Here is a 14135-nt window from a genome sequence, read left to right as displayed (position 1 = left end):
TTTCCCCAGCTGGGGTGGATTCCAAGTGAATGGGAAGCAGCCTCTGTCTCTGCAGAGGTGGCCTGGGGATTCAAAAGGCAGGCTCTGAAGGGTGAGAAAGAAGACAATGAGAGATCCTCAGACAGGAGCATGAGAGGAGCAATTCCAGACAAGAGGGGCAAAAAGGAAGAGGTGTCAAACCAGGCTACAAATTTTCTGATAATCCAACACCTGGAATTAAGTATGGTGCGAATAAACTAGGGCCTGGTGGGGTTGGCTCAGCTATGTGGTCCTGCTGGCTAAAGACATCAGGCATGATAATATGGTCATTAGGATGTAGCAAATGACCAAGGGACTATTTAACTTCTGGTGGCAATAACTGTACTGTTGGGCGTGCCTTCACTGAGAACAGTACTGACGATTGATGGGGTTGAGCTTAGGGAAAGTCCAGACAGACCCTGTTCAGTTCCTCTCATTCCAAATGGTGGCAAAGATGATGGACCTCAAGCCTTGGGTGAGTAAACCAGCCTTAAGAGGAGTAATGTGGCTCCCAGCCATCTCTCCAGGAAGAGAAGTTTTCTTTCCTGCTTCAAATAGGCATGTAAGTATTTGGTACAAATACTCCTTTCTAACCCCACATCTGGCTGCCTTCTCCACTCTGTGCAGAATTGGATGTAATGAGCACCTCCTGGTGCTAATATGGACACATTGTCAGTGTCTGGGCAACATGTGTTCAGTTTCCATGGTTTTGCATTGTGTGTTTCCATGAGGCTGAACAGACTTTCAGACTCATTCACATTTGTATCTGCTCTGACAATGTAATCCCTGCTATGAGGAATAGACCTGCAGTGAGCTTGAGAAGAATTCCACATCTTACCTTTGTCAGACATTTCCATTTGCCCCATCAAAGCTACCAAAACAAATGCTCACTCCCAACAAACCCTGGCCACTACACATATTACTGGCTGAGACTACTGGTTCTCTTACCACTTTGATGTTTAGATCAGCATTTTTATAGGTTTTTCAATATTTGCTTTTAGGAGATTCTTAATATATTATTATCTTTATTTAATCTTGAACCATTAGTAAAAACAAAGAGATCCCATTCAGCACCATGTCCTGGACATAGTTTTGTTGCTTCTAATTAATAGTAACTGGTAACTGATTTAAAAAAAATTTTTTTTTAATTTCCTTAGCAAGTTAGTAATAGAAAAGAAGAAAAACTTCCTTAATCTGTTAACAGGTATCCACCAAAAAAACTACACAGACATTATACTTAATGTTGAAGTATTAGAGGTATTTCCTTTAAAATAAAAAACAAGAAGGGGTTCTAACCGTCACCATTATTGTCCTAGCCAGTGCAATAACACGAACAAAAATTTTAAAGTAATTATAAAAATCAGGAAGAAAATAATTGTCATTATTTGTAGACAATGTATTGGACTGCCTAAAAATTCCATAAGAATCAACTTTAAGATTTCTAGAACTAATAAAGGAGGCCAGTGAGCTAGCCAGGGACATGACCAACACAGTCAATGATCATGACCAGTTAGAAAGCTGTCCATTCACAATAGAAAAAATATAAATTACATATTTATATTTTTAAAGTATGTATAAATTATACATGAATATGTATGTATATAATAACTAGAAATAAAGCTAACCAAAAAAATGTGCAGAACCTATAGGAAGACAACTATAAAACTTCATGAACTACATTTCTAAATGGGAAAACTTAATACTAAAAAGATGTCGGATCTCCACTACATAGAAAAAGAGATTCCAGATGGATTTTTTTTAAGAGAATGCAAGAGAATTGTTCTTGTTTCTAATTAATGGTAACTGTCCATTTGGTAGTATTGTCCATGAATGGAAGGTTCTTCTTATCTTGCCAATCAGACAGGTCTCAACCCTCAGAGAAAAGCAAGAAAAGAGAGAAGAATGGAAGGCAGGACAGAGTTATCCTCTCTATAGTCAAGGCAAGAATAAGCAGAGAAAAGTAAAAGTGTCCTCTCACCCCCTACACGCTGATACTAAAGTAGACTATACGATAGTGCAGCCCCTCCAGTAATAACTTATGCATATGGTGCCTGTCTCATAGTAGTCAATCAGTGTTAGCTGAGTGAATAAACGTACAAGTGAAGAATCTCAACATGTCCAATGTTTAAGCAAATCAACAATAGAAACGGAAGCTGTATCGGAGACAATGCTTCTTTTTAATTTATTTTATTTATTTATTTGTTTGGTTGATTTTGGCTGCGTTGAGTCTTCGTTGCTGCGCGTGGGCTTTTCTCTAGTTGAGGCGAGCAGGGGCTACTCTTCATTGTGGTGTGCGGGCTTCTCATTGCAGTGGCTTCTCTTGTTGCAGAGCACAGGCTCTAGGCACACGGGCTTCAGTAGTTGTGGTGCCCGGGCTCAGCAGTTGCGGTTTGCAGGCTCTAGAGCACAGTGTCAGTAGTTATGGCACTCAGGCTTAGTTGCTCCATGGCTTGTGGGATCTTCCCAGACCAGGGCTCGAACCCATGTCCCCTGCATTGGCAGGCAGATTCTTAACCACTGTGCCACCAGGGAAGTCCCTCTGAGACAATGTTTACTTTCAAGAATCAGCAGTGATAGGGACTTCCCTGCTGGCGCAGTGGTTAAGAATCTGCCTGCCAATGCAGGGGACATGGGTTCGAGCCCTGGTCCGGGAAGATCCCACATGCCGCGGAGCAACTAAACCCGTGTGCCACAACTACTGAGCCTGCACTCTAGAGCCTGCGAGCCACAACTACCGAGCCCGCCTGCCTAGAGCCCATGCTCCACAACAAGAGAAGCCACCGCAGTGAGTAGCCTGCGCACTGCAACAAAGAGTAGCCCCCACTCGCCTCAACTAGAGAAAAGCCTGTCCGCAGCAATGAAGAACCAACGCAGCCAAAAATAAATAAATAAAATAAATAAATTTATAGAAAAAAAAAATCAGCAGTGATAAAGAAGTTCTTATTTCCCCGTTGCCTTTGAGCAAATATTCAAAGTGTGGACTCTCACTGAGTGGTATTGACTAAATTCCTATGAAAATTCATTAACTTCATCAACAGACTGAATTACTTTTCAATGCATACACAATCTTCCACATTCTATGTCAGCTGAGGTCAAGTCCTTTTTGCAGTTGGCCTGGGAGGAAAAATAAGAGTAGATGCCAGGAATTTAGGGTATGTGCCAAAAGGGGAAAAAGGCGCCAGCACTGGCAGTCACCAGAAGAATCAGCTCCAGTTTGCCTTGTTTGTTTATCAAATGTCCCGTCACAGGACCAGATTCCCTGCCATTCTATGAATGCACATAACAAGACTCAACAGTTGTGTCATGGTTCATTGAGGAAACAGCAAGAATTCCAGAATCAAGAGTCAAGCTGTTGTGATACCCATTAATGCATTAGTAAACAAAGAAGCTGTTTATCTGTAGATTTGTGTTCTGATATTTCACAACTGCCTGAGCAGGCTTTGTTCAGTCCATGATAAGTAGATCTCACCCTGGCTTGCTGAGCTTGCCATCTGTTAAATTCAGTCTCAACTACTGCTAAAGTTGTTGCCTCTAGTAGATTACAAAAACTAACATTCACTTTCTTCTTTTTCTTTCTTTTTCTTTTAATGAGCAGATAGTGCAGAGAGTTCCCATATATCCCCTCTTCCCTGAACAGTTTTCCCTGCATTAGTGTAGTACATTTGTGACAAATTGATAAATCAATAGTAAGGTCCACAGTTTATATTAGATTTCATTCTTGGTATCATACAGTTCTATAGATTTTGACAAATGCACATGTATCCATCATGTATCATACAGTATCATGCAGAATAGTTCCACCTCCTTAAAAATCCCCTGAGCTTCACTTCTTCATCCTTCCTCCTCTCTCCCCTTGAACACTGGAAACCTCTGATATTTCTACTGTCTCCATAGTCTTGCCTTTTCCAAAATACCATGTAGCTGGAATCATACAGCGCGTAGCCCCTTCGGATTGGCTTCTTTCACCTAGTAATATGCATTTAAGATTCCATGTTTTTGCATTGCTTGATAGTTCATTTCTTTCTTTTTTAAAAATAAATTTATTTATTTTGTTATTTTATTTTGTTTTATTTTTTGGCTGCATTGGGTCTTTGTTGCTGTGCGCGGGCTTTTCTCTGGCTGCCACAAGCAGGGGCTAATCTTCGTTGCGGCGCGCTGGCTTATTGCGGTGGCTTCTCTTTTTGCAGAGCATGGGCTCTAGGCGCACAGGCTTCAGTAGTTTTGACTCACGGGCTCTAGAGCACAGGCTCAGTAGTTGTGGCGCATGAGCTTAGTTGCTCCGTGGCATGTGGGATCTTCCCGGACCAGGGCTCAAACCCGTGTCCCCTGCATTGGCAGGCAGATTCTTAACCACTGCGCCACCAGAGAAGCACAGCTCATTTCTTTTTATGGCTGAATAATATTCTATTGTTTGGATGTACTACAGCATGTTTATCCATTCAAGTGACACTGATGTTCACTTCTGACTGATTTGAACAGCTCATAGAGAGGAATCAGTGGGATGGTTTTATGTTTTCCCTAAGATACTCTAAGGTTTTTTATGTGTGTTTATAAGATAGGGGCTGGGGAGAGGGGGAATGAAAATCACCCATTATTCCAAGACAAAACCTCTCAAACAGTTTAGTTTATTTCCTTCCAGTCATTTTTTTATATATTCACATTTTAAAATGTTGAAGTCACATTATAAATACAATTTTTATCTTGTGTTTCTCACTTACCATTATGAAATTTTGTTGTGGATAGTATGGTTCTCTGACAAGATCCCCTCCCCAAGGCTGACAAATGACATACGACCCCCAGCTGCTGGGAATATCAGCTGCTGACAGCTCACAGCTATGTCCCTCAGTAGGACTTGTTCTTGGCCTTGGCCAAGGTTATGCTCCCTCCCTGGGTGAGCCCATGGCCAATGACTGGCTGATGCATAAATACAGAGAACCTCTTGTCTCAAATTGGGAAAACTCAGAAGAACCATGTCAGCTCCAGAGATCCCTGTAGAGTCAGGTGAGGCCTCAGTTACAACTACACTGCAAATCAGCTTCTCCCTCTATCCAATCCTTCCTTCTTTACTTTTAATCTGAGAACACTCCCCATATAGCTCATCAACTCTGTTTCAAGGGATCTAAGACAGTTGTCACCAGAAATGGTCTTAGGAAGCAGACTCTAACATTGGATTCTGTAGCTGGATATCTCACAGCAATCCCTTAGGCAATGAGCACCCCTTCACTGGTGGTAGATGGAGCATGGAGAGCCCTTGGTGTGCTGTGGTGATGCAATTATTAAAACTTTCACAAATGGCAAAACTGGGATGGGATACTGGTAGAGGAGGATCTTGATAGGGACAGAGTAAAGGGACAAAGTAGGTGATTAAATAGTTAATCCCACTAAGGGATTATAAGTAAAAAAAAAAAAAAAGTATGGGATACCCCTGTAAGTTAACGATCACTCAAGAAAGCAGGTTTGGGCTTCCGTGGTGGCGCAGTGGTTGAGAATCTGTCTGCCAATGCAGGGGACATGGGTTCGAGCCCTGGTCTGGGAAGATCCCACATGCCGTGGAGCAACTAGGCCCGTGAGCCACAACTACTGAGCCTGCGCGTCTGGAGCCTGTGCTCCGCAACAAGAGAGGCCGCGAGAGTGAGAGGCCCGCGCACCGCGATGAAGAGTGGCCCCCACTTGCCGCAACTGGAGAAAGCCCTCGCACAGAAACAAAGACCCAACACAGCCATTAATTAATTAATTAATTAATTTAAAAAAAAAAAAAAGAAAGAAAGCAGGTTTGCTTAACCACAAAACCAAACAGGCTTGCCTAGCAACAAAATCATGCAACAGAAGCATGAGACATGCCCCAAAACAATAAAACAATGGTGGAATGAGACCCACATCCTGCCCAGTGAGCTCAGTAGGTTAATGATGCCTAGGACATGCTACTCTGCTCACACTACAAACAAAAATATAAGGAGACATTATACTGAGACCTGAGGTGATTTACCATGTTTTAGTATATGTTACTGCCTTTTTGCTCATTTCCATTGCCCCATGACAGTCCCAGCTTGTCCATGTAGGGAAAAGAAAACTCCCCTGCCCAACGTGGAGGAGGAGCTGATGATGGAAGCTTCACGTCTACTCAAGAATGAGGAAGGAGGTGGTCTTCTCCCCCTCCCTAGTCTTCCTTTGATTACAAAACTGTAGCCCACTAAGCTCTCAGGGCAGCACCGTCTTGCCTGCCCACTTGTAAGCCTCACAAGCATTCTATTCTAATAAAACACTTCTTATCTATCACTTTGCCTCTCACTGAATTCTTTCTGCATAGAGACATAGAGAACCAGAGCTTCTCAGAGGCCCCAGAAATGCATTTCTGTGGGTTCATTCTGGTCATGTAAGGCCTTTGCTGAGAAATTCACTGATAGCCTTGTAGGGGGTTCCCTTGTAAGTTACAACCTTCTTTTCTCTTGCTGTTCTTAAGATTATCTCTTTGCTTTGATTTTGACAGCTTTATTATAATGGGTCTTAGAGAATATATCTTTACATTGAGTTTGTTTGGGGACCTATTCACTTCATGAACTTGGATGTCCAAATCTCTCCCCAGATTTGGAAAGTTCTCAGCCATTTTGTCTTTAAATAAGCTTTCCACCCCCTTCTCCCTCTCTTCTCCTTCTGAGACTCCCATAATTTGCAGATCATTTCTTTTGATGGTGACCCAAAAATCATGCAGGTTTTCTTCACTCTTTTTTAATTTTAAAAGATTTTTCCCATCTGGATAATTCCATAGTTATTATCTTTTAATTCACAGATTTTTTTCTCTTTAATTCATTCTGCTGTTGATGCTCTCTATTGCATTTTTTATTTCATTCATTGTATTTTTGTTCTTTTTTTTTCAATTTATTTAATTTATTTATCTATTTTTGGCTGTGTTGGGTCTTCGTTGCTGCGCACGGACTTTCTCTAGTTGTGGCGAGTGGGGGCTACTCTTCATTGCGGTGCGCGGGCTTCTCATTGCAGTGGCTTCTCTCATTCTGGAGCACGGGCTCTAGGCACGCGGGCTTCAGTAGTTGTGGCACGTGGGCTCAGTAGTTGTGGCTCACGGGCTCTAGAGCACAGGCTCAGTAGTTGTGGCACACGAGCTTAGTTGCTCCACGGCATGTGGGATCTTCCCGGACCAGGGATTGAACCCGTGTCCCCTGCATTGGCAGGCAGATTCTTAACCACTGCGCCACCAGGGAAGCCATGTATTTTTGTTCTTTTTAATGATTTCTGTGTCTTTGTTAAACTTCTCATTTTGGTGGTGCATTGTTTTCCTGATTTTGTTAAATTGTCTTTCTGTGTTTTCTTGTAGCTCATTGAGCTTCTTTAAAACAGCTCTTTTGACATCTTTATTGGGTAGATCTCCAGGTCTTGGGTTCAGTCACTGGAAGAATTATTGTGATCTTTTGGTGACATCAAATTTCCTTGATATTCATGTTCCTTGAAGGCTTGCATTGCTCTCTTTGCATCTGAAGTTGCTGTCACCTCCTCTGGTCTTCACTAACTGACTTCAGGAAAGAATTACCTTCCTTCAGCCCTGCTAGGGATGCTGAGGTTTCCTCAGACTGGCTATGGATATTCCTGCTCTACCCTTATTGCTCCCTCTTGTGGCAGGATTCTTAAGCTTGTATGCCTACCCTCAATCTTGCAATACACCAGGCTGAGTGCTGACAGCCTCCCTTTTGTTCTCAGGGCAGTACTAAATCTCAATTTTGTGGTCTCTCCCTGGCCGGGCAGTATGGTCCAGCTTTCTGTGTGTTCTCACTAGCCATCTACCAAGGCTTGCTCATGCCACCATCACAAGTATGCACAGGGAGCTGACCACAGGATGGGGAAGTCAGTGGGTGAGGCACCCAGAGCACTGGGGGTGCAACGGGCCAGCTGGGATATCAGTAGGTGAGGCATCCCCAGGGGCTCATTGGTGGGCTTCCTAATGGAGTCCCACAGTTAATAGGATGCAGTTAGCAGGATCCATGTCCCTTCAAGGCCCTCCAAGTCCTAGCTGCGTCCCTCCCAGCTGCTCCCCCACTACCCCCACCTCCAGTCATTCAACTCATGACTGAGTACTCTGGATGGGTCAAAAGAGAAATGGACCTCTTTGGCAGCATCCCACATAGCTGGGGAGGCTGGGTGGTCACTCACTCTCTCACTTCCCACATGGGAGAAATTACAGTCTGAGGAGGGTTCTCACCAAGGTCTGTACGCCTATTATCTGATTCATGGATGAACAAGACTCCCCTGGACCTCTTGACATATGGTGCTGGATCCCACATCTCCCACAAAGGTACTTTTTCCACAGATAGGTGCTAAATTGTTGTTGAGGTGGGTAATACAAGTGAGGGACATCTTGTTTGGCCGTCTTGTTGACATCACTCGATAAATTTAATTTATCTAAACTTAGTCTACACACACTCCTATTTTAAACAATACAAAAACTTAGACTGTTTTAAATCTAATCATCCCTTCCAAACATATTTTATTTTTGTTCAATATTTTAATTCTACTTGTTTTGTGATTTTTATACATCATTAGACATTAACTATTGTTTAACTCAATCATTGTTTGTTTAGATATCCACATATTTAATGATTTATTTCATTCCTTCTTGCAGTGGACTGCCCATCAAATATTTTTGTGTACCCTAAGTGCATCTTTAGAATTTCCTTTAGTGTAAAATCTCTTCACTACAAAGGCTCTGATTTTTTCATTTGACCAAACAATATTTTTATTTTTCCCTCTTTCTCTCTTGATAGTTTCACTATGTATGCAATTCTAGGTTGACAGTTACTGTCTCTCAGAATACTGAAGATATTATTCCATTGTCTTCCAGATACCATTTTGGAGACATCCACTGTGAGTTCTGTACTTCCTTTGTGTTAGTCTGCCTTTACATTTTGGCTATTTTTAAGACCTCTCCATAGTCTTTGGTATTCTTCAGTTCCACTACTATCTGTCTAAGGAAAATTTTGCTTACATTGCTGTAAATTCATTGAACTCCTTAAGTCTGAAGTATGCACATATGTTTCATCAATTCTGAAAATTTTTCAGTCATTATCTCTTCAAAATTTGTCTCTCTTTCATTCTCTCTGTCCTTCCTCCTAGAAGTCCAATTAGACATAAGTTAGACCTCCTCACCCTGTCCTTCATGCCTTTTAATCTGTCTTTCATTTTTCTACTGCTTTGTCTCTCTGTTATGCATTCTGGATAATTTCTTCAGACCTATTTTCCTGTTCATGTTTTTATCACCTATATCTAATTTTCTCTTTAAATTTAAACCATCATTTGAGTTTTTTATTTCAATTATTATATTTGTTTTTCATAAAAATTCTATTTGATTGTTTTTCAAGTATGCCTGTTTATCTTTCATAATAACTTGTATCTTATATTTTTAATCACCACTTTTCTTTCTCTAAATATATTAAACATGCTTAAGTTACATTTTGTACTTGATAATTCCCATACCTAAAAACTATGTTGGCCTTATTCTGTGGTTTGTTGTTCCTGCTGGCTTTTCCTCAGAGTGCCTTGTCTCCTTAAATGCTTTTTGACGTTGTCTCTGAGTCCACATTCCTCCGAACTTTATTCATGGAAAACTTTGAGGTTTTTGTTTTGATTGCATTTCTCCAAAGAGGATTTAGTTTTGCTTCTTCCAAATTTCTGGAATCATTACCAATCCAGAACATTTTAAAATAAATTTTGACCTAAAAGTGTTTAGAACCATGCAGGTAGTGTAAATTTGGGTTACAAACTTGAATGAGTGCCGGTTTATGGTTAGGAAGTCTCAAGAGAAAATTTTCTCCCTTAACCCAACACTGACAAGCAAGCTTCCTTGCTATTTCTATCTGTAAGGCAACGTACGTTTCTAGTTCATTCATACACTCTGTTGTCTTTTAGTGTCACAACTCCTTCTTTTGGCTTTTGCCTCCTGTTCACACTACAGCATGTGATCATCAAAATGAAAGCTGGTCTTCATTAAAAAAATGACTGATTCCAAGGTTGGTACACACAAAAAATGAGACTGGAACATTTTGTTATATCAGAAAGTAATAAATTGCTCCAAAAAAGACGGGAAGATATATAAAAAAAATAAATTAAATTAAATAAAACAAAGGAACCAGAATGAAGGGATTCCCACAGCTCACATCTGGGAAAGTTTGGCCTCATAATAAATGGTGATATTGATAGAATAAAATTCATGTAAAGAAATAAGAATCCATGAGTTTATACTGAGATAGATGGCTATATGATGAAGATAGAGAGATAGAGGATAGGTAGATAGATAGATAGATAGATGATAGATAGATAGATAGATAATAGATAGATAGATGATAGATAGATACAGACAAAAAATAAAAAACCTTCCTTACAATAGAATGTTGACAAATAAATGCCGACCAGAAACAATGATATAATTAGCTAATCATTTGGCAACCACAATAGTAACAATTATTTCAAATAAGAATGAAAAGTAGATACTGAAACTGATGGGCAGAAGTATGACAAGAAACAGGATATTTAGGTAGTCTCAAAATATTTCACCAGAGACACATTAATTACAAAAGGAAAAAGAGCAACTTTATAATGGAGAAACCTGGCAGATAGCACCTTCAGCAAGGAATCACAAATGAAAAATGGATATCATGTGCTTCTGTATGTGATGCATTGCGAAGGACACATCATTTCTGTAACGTTCTTGCCAAATATGTATAAGCTAAATCCAATCATGAGGAAACATCAAACAAATACAAATTGAGGGAAATTTTACAAAATAACTGACCTACGCTCTTCAGAAATATCAAGACCATGGAAAGATAAACACTGTAGAACTGTTCCTGATTAAAGGAGACTAACAAGACAAAAAAAACAAACACAGCCTGTGATCCTGGGTTGGATGTTGAATCAGAAGATTTTTGTTGTTACTGTTATAAAAGACATTATTGGGACAACTAGAAAAATTTGAATGAGATCTATAGAACAGATAGTAATATTGTATTCATGTTAATTTTATGACTTTGATAATTGTACTGTTGTTATATAAGAGAATGTTCCTGTTTGTAAGGGAAATAGAGAGAGAGAGATAGAAAAAGAAGGAGAAGGAGAAGAAGAGGAAGAAGGAGAAAAGGAGGAAGAATAGACAGACTGATATAGATGTTGATGTAGACATAAAGAGGGGGAAGGAAGGATAAAGCAAAGGTGGTAAAATATTAACCACATGAACAAATGGGAATCTGGGTGAAGAATATACTACAAGACTCTTTATGCCACTGTACTATTTGGAACATTTTGTAGGTCTAAAATTATTTCAAAATAAAAAGTTTTAAAGAAATGAAAGCTGATTCAGACCAAGCTCAGATCCAGGACTGTAATCAGGGCCTAGGTCCAGATCCCCACTCTCGCCCATCTCTCAGAGGGAGGCTGTGCTGGAGCAGAGGGCGGCTAAGAACAACCAGCGCTGAAAGGACTCAGAATCAACAGAGCTTGGAAATGATGTGGACTGAGTGAGCCCTGAGGCCAGAGACAATGACAGTGCAAGCAAACTCATCAACTCCAACAAGAATCACAAGAATATGCTGACTACAAACAACAGATTAGCGGAAGCTCTTGGAGAAACAATACTCTGTACAATCGTTTACAAGCTAACCAGTTTCTTATAGTAACTTCAGATTTGGGGAAAGAAAGAGCAAATAAATCCATTGCAATTTAATGTGAACTCACTTGATTTATTAAGACTTGTTGAAACTCTCCCAATACATTTTTTTTTTTTGGCCGCGCAGCATGTGGGATCTTAGTTCCCCAACCAGGGATAGAACCCATGCCCCCTGCAGTGGAAGCACGGAGTCTTAACCACTGGACCGCCAGGGAAGTCCCTCTCTCACCATATATTGGTCTAAATTCTCTAGAACAGTGCTGTCTAGTGCAGTAGTCACCAGGTCTGTGAGGCTATTCTAATTTAAATTATTAAGAAAATAAATAAAATTTTAAAATTCAGTTCCTTAGTCACATCAGCCACATTTCAAGTACTCAATAGCCACACGTGGTTAGTGGCTCATAGCTACTATACTGCACAGGATAGATATTGAACACTTCCATCACTACAGAGAATTCTGGACATTCTGTAAATCTGCAGAAAACATTGTACATTACTATTCCAGAAGCAGAAGAGCTCATCATTGATGAAGACAGCTGTGATTTTTTATTTCATTGTCTTTGACTCATGGTAAATAGGCAAAACATGGGAAATACTTTCAATAAAGCCCAAACATTCCACTTCCTGTTGAATTCAATACCAGGAGAGTTCTTTTTGCCAAAGAGGAGAGACTCAAGAATCAATCAAGAAGAAATAGGAGTAATAAAGAACCTTGAGACTGTTGCAAACATTGTCGAGAAGATTCTGATATTTCTATGTCCTCTGACTTTTTGGTTGACCCACATTTCTCCCCATCCTCCACCCCACCTCTGCACTATGGAAAATATTGTACATGTTTCATTCACTATAGAGAATGGTTTGGCAAGAAAGCCTTGACCAAGACAAATTTCCAACAATAAAGTATTATCCAAGGAAGTAAGGAAATTGACCTAAACATCCAAATTAGGAGCTAAGGAGTTATAACTCTGAGTTATTAAGACTGGAAGGGAATTGTGAGATACTAAACTTTCATAGCCTATGATCACTTCATGTCAGAGCTGACAAAGCCTGATTGCTCATTGCAAGCTGAAGTGAACACGTCTACAGTCTCCACTGGATATCTTCAATACACTCAAATGGAATCCAAAAATAAAAAAGAAATGCAGAGTTTAATACCACATATGCAACACTTGAATGCATGCAAAATAATACCAGAGATTGTTTTTAATACAATATATGCAATAAAACATAAACATTTGCATGGTAATAATAAATGTCAACTTCAAATAGTGGTTAGCTTTAAAGAGATAGGGAGGGGAAAACATCAGGAAGGGAGATGGAGAGCTTCAACTAGATATATTAGTATTTTCTTTAAAAAATCTGGTGCAAGAATGGCTCAAGGTTAGGGTCCTATAGAACCATCAGTGGGTACAGAAGGTATCAGATATGCTATATTTGGAATGTTTCTGTTTGTTTGAAATGTTTCATAACAAAAGAAAAGTTCAATAAAATAAATTCTACTTCTCTCACTTCATATTTGTGTGATCTCCAGCTTCGCTTTTTTCTAATTGCAAACAAGATCGATATAATACCTACTGGATGGGCTGTTGTGAGAAGCTCAGGAGACACTCAGAAACCAATCAAGACACCTGCATGGAGTCTGGAAGGAGGCCCCAGGAGTAGCCGGAGACCAGGATGTGTGGCGGTCCAGACCAGCCCATCAAACATGTGGCATGCAGTCGTCACACTCTACTCAAAGTATAGAGATGGTCCATTTTCCTTTGGACCGGAGCAGATTGGAGGAATGAAGCTGGGTCCTGACGTTCCAGTGAAAACAGAAAGGTTTGGATTTGTAAGGCTCTCTGCTTACTTTGGCTGGCCAAGCTTGCTGTTTCCACATCTGTCCTCAGGTCAGGGGAAGTCAAATATGTGGATGTAAAAATACACAGTGGTTCCTGCACATCAGCACTTCAGGAACCCAGATCCAACCCAGCAGATCTACAGGGCTGACCACCACCTGCAGGCACCTGAGCAGACTAGAGACTGAAAGCAGCTGAGAGAAGAGAAGCGACTTTGTTTTTATTTTTATTTTTTCTTGAAGTATAGTTGATTTAAAAGGCTGTGTTTGGGACTTCCCTGGTGGCGCAGTGGTTAAGAATCCGCCTGCCAATGCAGGGGACACGGGTTCGAGCCCTGGTCCAGGAAAAGCCTGTGAGCTGCGGAGCAGCTAAGCCCGTGCGCCACAGCTACTGAGCCCGCGTGCCACAACTACTGAAGCCCGCGTGCCTAGAGCCCGTGCTCCGCAACAAGAGAAGACATGGCAATGAGAAGCCCGAGCACTGCAAGGAAGAGTAGCCCCCACTCACCACAACTAGAGAAAGCCTGAGCACAGCAACGAAGACCCAACACAGCCAAAAATAAATTAATTAATTAAAAATAAAATGTTGTGTTAGTTTCTGGTGTACAGAAAAGT

At 40.6% G+C, this 14135-nt stretch overlaps 1 pseudogene; it reads right to left on the bottom strand.

Moving 5' to 3' along the window:
• Positions 1 to 334: 334 nt before the first annotated feature.
• The window catches only part of LOC118906351, a 47775-nt pseudogene continuing 33974 nt past the window's right edge, over positions 335 to 14135 (bottom strand).

Source organism: Balaenoptera musculus, chromosome 13 (genome assembly GCF_009873245.2).
Source record: "Balaenoptera musculus isolate JJ_BM4_2016_0621 chromosome 13, mBalMus1.pri.v3, whole genome shotgun sequence".
Lineage (NCBI taxonomy): Eukaryota > Metazoa > Chordata > Mammalia > Artiodactyla > Balaenopteridae > Balaenoptera > Balaenoptera musculus.
This window is presented reverse-complemented; position numbering and strand designations above follow the sequence as displayed.